The sequence below is a fragment of the Trichechus manatus genome, unplaced genomic scaffold (assembly GCF_000243295.1).
Source record: "Trichechus manatus latirostris isolate Lorelei unplaced genomic scaffold, TriManLat1.0 scaffold00016, whole genome shotgun sequence".
NCBI lineage: Eukaryota > Metazoa > Chordata > Mammalia > Sirenia > Trichechidae > Trichechus > Trichechus manatus.
In genome coordinates, this window is record NW_004443952.1 from 12,989,509 (window position 1) to 12,995,214 (window position 5,706).

Genomic DNA, 5,706 nt, shown 5'->3' on the forward strand with positions numbered 1-5,706 from the left:
AACAAAATTCTAGCCAATAGAATTCAGCATCATATCAAAAAAAATAATACACTACTAATGGTCTGGGCCATTAGTAGTCATGTGAGAATTGGGTTGCTGCAGTTTTCCATTAACTTGAATCACAAGGCATGGTAATACTAAGAGACATCCTAAGGGATCGCCTGCATTCCAGACATACTCTTCTTTACCTCCATTATGTAATATCAATCTGATTTCCTCTTGGTAATTGGGATTAATTAAACCAGTCAATATGGTAACTCCCTTCTTTGTCTGTTGATCCAGAGGCATAAGGAGCCCAAAGTGGCCAGGCGCCATTCTTAACTTCTAGTTCAATGGAATCAGTGAGGTGTCTCCAGGTGGGAGCATTCCTCCCTTTAGAACTAAGATCTCTAGACCCACAGAGCATAGGGTCTCAGGGATGGGAAGCAAAAATCTTGCAAGTGGGTCACTAGAGGTAATAGTGAGTGGTGCTACTCCAATTTCCACCCCTTCATTCCTGGACCCATGAATCCTGCTATAGGAGAAACAGCACCATACATTGAATGTTAGTTTAGAGCATATACAGCCTCCTGGAGAACACTGCCCCAACCCGACAAGATATTGCCACCTAGCTGGCACCATAATTGTGTCTTTAGAAGGCCATTCCATCGTTCTATCAAGCCAGCTGCTTCAGGATGATGGGGAACACGGTAAGACCAGTGAATTCCATGAGTATTGGCCCATTGACACACTTCATTTGCTGTGAAGTGAGTACCTTGATCCAAGGCAATGCTGTGTGGGATACCATGATGGTGGATAAGACATTCTGTAAGTCCACAGATGGTAGTTTTGGCAGAAGCATTGCATACAGGGAAGGCAAATCTGTATTCAGAGGAAGTGTCCATTCCAGTAGGGACAAAATGCTGCCCTTTACATGATGGAAGTGGTCCAATGTAATCAACCTGCCACCAGGTTGCTGGCTGATCACCTTGAGGAATGCTGCCATATTGGAGACTCAGTGCTGGTCTCTGCTGCTGGCAGATTGGGCACATAGCAGAGGCTGGAGCCAAGTTTGTCTTGGTGAATGGAAGTCCATGTTGCTGAGCCCATGCATAACCTCCATCCCTGCCACTAGGACCACTTTGTTCATGAGCCCACTGAGCAATGATGGGAGTGGCTGGGGAAAGAGGATGACTGGTTTCCACAGAACGCATCACCCTATCCACTTGATCGTTAAAATTCTCCTCTGCTGAGGTCACTTTTTGTTGAGCATTCATGAGACACAAATATCTTCATTTCTCTGGCCCATTTAGAGAGGCCTATCCACATACCTCTTCCCCATACCTCCTCGTCTCCAATTTTCCAATCATGTTCCTTCCAAGTTCCTGACCATCCAGCCAAATCATTGGCCACAGCCCATGAATCAGTATACAATAGCACATCTGGCCATTTCTCCTTGCAAGTAAAGTGAACAGCCAGGTGCACTGCTTGAAGTTCTGCCCATTGGGAGGATTTCCCTTCACCACTGTCCTCCGGGGAGGTCCCAGAATGGGGCTGTAGTGCTGCTGCTGTCCACTTTCGAGTGGTGCCTGCATGTCACACAGAACCATCTGTAAATCAGGCATAAGTTTTCTCTTCCTCAGTCAACTGATTATAAGGAACTCCCTGTGAGGCCATAGGTACAGTCTGGGAGATGAAAGGTAATGTGACAGTAGTGGAGACCATGGGCATTTGGGCTACTTGCTCATACAATGATCTCATATATACCACTTCCATTGAATGATGGAGTGCTGCTGTGTACATCCAACTTTATGGCTCTGTGGGTCAGACAACACCCAGTTCATGGTGAACAGCTCAGGCTGCATGGTGACTTGGTGGCCCATGGTTAAGCATTCAGTCTCTGCTAAGGCCCAGTAGCATGCTAAAAGCTGTTTCTCAAAAGGAGAGTAGTTATCTACATAGGATGGCAGGGCTTTGCTCCAAAACCCTAAGGGTCTATGCTATGATTCACCAATAGGCACCTGCCAACGGCTTCAAACAGCATCTCTATCTGCCACTGCCACTTGAAGCACCATTAGATCAGCCAGATAATATGGCCTGTCATGGATTGAATTGTGTCTCCCAAAAATGTCTGTCAACTTGGCTAGGTCATGATTCCCAGTATTGTTGATTGTGTACCATTTCGTTATCTGATGTGATTTCCCTGTGTTGTAAATCCTATCACTATGATGTAATAAGATAGATTAGTGGCAGTTATATTGATGAGATCTACAAGATTAGATAGTGCCTTAAGCCAATCTCTTTTGTGATATAAAAGAGAGGGGCAGAGAGACATGGGGACCTCAAACCCCCAAGAAAGCAGTGCTGGGAGCAGAGTGTACACTTTGGACCTGAGGTTCCTGTGCTGAGATGCTCCCAGACCAAGGGAAGACTGATGACAAGGACCTTCCTCCAGAACCAACAGAGAGAGAAAGTCTTCCCCTGGAGCTGGCACCCTGAATTCAGACTTGTAGCCTACTGGATTCTGAGATAATGAATGTCTCTTTATTAAAGCCATCCACTTGTGGTATTTCTGTTATAGCAGCACTGGGTAACCAACACATGGCCCAAGTGGCAGAGTGGCTTGCATAGCAGCCTGAACTTGTTGCAGAGCCTTCTCTTGTTCTGGGCCCCACTCAAAAGTAGAAGCTTTCTGAGTCACTTGATAAATAAGCCAGAGTAGCACATCCAAATGAGTGATATGTTGCCTCCAAAATCCAAAGAGGCCCACCAAGCATTGTGCCTTCTGTTTAGTTGTAGGAGGGGCCAGATGCAATAACTTATCCTTCACTTTAGATGGAATATCTTGACATGCCCCACACCACTGGATTCCTAGAAATTTCACTGAGGCAGAAGGCGCCTGAATTTTTGTTGGATTAATTTCCCACCCTCTAGCATGCAAATGTTTTACCAATAAGTCCAGAGTCATTGACACTTCTTCTTTACTAGGTCCAATCAGCATAATGTCATCAATGTAATGGACTAGTGTGACGTGTTGTGGAAGGGAAAGGCGATCAAGGTCCCTGCAGACTGAATTATGACATTGGGCTGGAGGGTTGATATACCCTGAGGTAGGACAATGAAGGTGTATTGTTGGCCTTGCTAGCTGAAGGCAAACTGCTTCTGGTGGTCCTTTGAAACAGGTATAGAGAAAAGGGCATTAGCCAGACAAATAGCTACAAAGCAGATACCAGGAGATGTATTAATTTGCTCAAGTAATGAAACTACATCTGGACAAGCAGCTGCAATTCCAGTCACCACCTGGTTAAGTTTTTGATAATCCACTGTCATTCTCCAAGATCCATCTGTTTTTTCACAGGCCAAATAGGCGAGTTGAATGGGGATGTGGTGGGAATCACCATCCCCGCATCCTTTAAGTCCTTGATGGTGGGGGTAATCTCTGCAATCCCTCCAGGAATGTGGTATTGCTTTTGGCTTACTATTTTTCTAGGTTGGGGCAGTTCTAATGACTTCTGCTTGGCTTTTCCTACCATAATAGCCCTTACTCCACTTCTCAGGGATCCAATGTGGGGGTTCTGCCAGTTGCTGAGTATACTTATTCCAATTATGCATTCTGGAACTGGGGAAATCACTACAGGATGGGTTCGGGGATCCACTGGACCTACTGTGAGATGGACATGAGCTAAGACTTTATTAATAACCTGACCTCCATATGCCCCCACTCTGACTGGTGGGCTATAGTGACCTTTTGGGTCTCCTAGAATTAGTGTCAATTCAGAGCCAGTATCCAATAATCCCCCAAAATTCTGATTATTTCCATTTACCCAATGAACAGTCACTCTCGTAAAAGGCCATAGATCCCTTTGGGGAAGGCTGGGAGAAAGATTAACAGTATTCATTTTTGGAAGTGTAGTGGGGTTCTTCCTCGAGGGGACCTGGCCTCCCTTTCATTCAAGGTGTTGCAGGTCTGTAAACTGGCTCAAGGCTGGGATTTGACTGAGGGTCCGTGACTAGCTATTCTGGTGACTCGAGTTAGACTGCCATTCACTTGACCTAGAATTCTTCTGCTTGTACAGATCAAGTAAATATTTAGAAGATTTTTCATCTATTTCACTCTAGGGACACCATGACTATGTAGCCAATGCCGTAAATCCATAAGAGTCAGACTATTCTGATTACTGCTCTGACTCCGTTGCCCATTACATAACCATGCCCACCTTGTCTTTGTTGATTGAGTGCTGCCACTTGGCCCCTACCACCACGAGGTCAAGTCAGCCCCATTGTAGTTAGATGTCTTAATTCAGTTAGGGCAGTTCCTACTGTCAAAACTGACTTACATAAAATAGCTATCACAGCAGTCTTCAAGGGGCTCCCTTCACAAATTTGTTCCTCACCATTATGGTAAGGGGTGTGTCCTCTGGGCACTCCATGTGTGGGTCTGTGAGTCTAACCTGATAGATCCACTCTAACATGTCAATTTCCCTAAGCCTCTGGATACTTTCTTCTACAGTATATCAAGGCAGGTCTGGTACTTCAGCTTGACTTAGTGTAGGCCACTGTGTAATTCATGCTTTAGAGACCCAACCAAGTAAACTATTAAATCCTTTCCTAACCTCTCAAGCTGAAACATTGAATGAAGAATCTGTGCTTAGTGGGCCCATACCAATAAACTCACACTGATCCATCTTTATGTTCCTTGCACCATTATCCCACACCCTTAATAGCCATTCCCACACTTAATTCCTAGATTTCTGTTTGTACATATTAGAAAAGTCCAGTTCTTTTGGAATGTAGAGTACCTCCTCCTGGGTCACACTTTGTACTTCACCTTTTGGGGCTCACTGGGACTTAAGTCTAGTTATAGATCTAGAATACAAAAATGGGAGGTGGGGATATGTTTAGAGAACATTCAGCATTGACTTGTAAGGCATCTGCCTCAGGTGATGCGCAGGCAATGTCTCAGACAAAGGCTCTTCAGACACAGCTAGGTTAATCTCATCAGTTGGGGGTGGAGGGACTAATGGTTTTACTGGAGAGGGTGGCTTACAGACAAAGATGGAGTAACCTCTTCAGAAGAGAGTGAAAGTCTGGTTCTGTTGGCAGAAGTGACTCAACAGAATTAGAGGCTCAGTATCCCCAGCTTCCTGATTATCTGCCCATATGTCCTCACCCCAAGTTTCAAGATCTCATTTCTTCCCAAGCAATGCCCTCACTTTAACTTCAGACACCACTCAAGTTTGGGAATTTAGTTGGCATTGTAATTCAGCCACTGTTATGATAAGACTCTGGGTTTGATTTTCAGCAATATCAGCTCTATTACTACAAGAAATACGGCTTTCTTTCAAGGCAGAAGTGGAAACTTTGAGGTTGTTTATGTGGTGCTTGAGCTTTGACTCTGAATACCTGAGCTTGTCTCTTTCTTTCACCACTTTGTCTAGCAAAAGTAGGATCAACTAACCAGCTTCCTCACACTTCTCATTATGACAAAATTCTAGAAAGGTGTTAAACATGCAATCACTCAGAGCCTTGCCCCTCACCAATACCTGATCTATTGGTGGTGATATTTTGCATATTTCTTTTTTTTTTTTTAATTCATCTTTTCTTCTGATTTTAATTTTTTTTTTTTAATTGTACTTCAGGTGAAGGCTTACAGAACAAATAGTTTCTCATGAAACAGTAGTACACATGTTGTTTTATGACATTGGTTAACAACCCCACAACATTTTA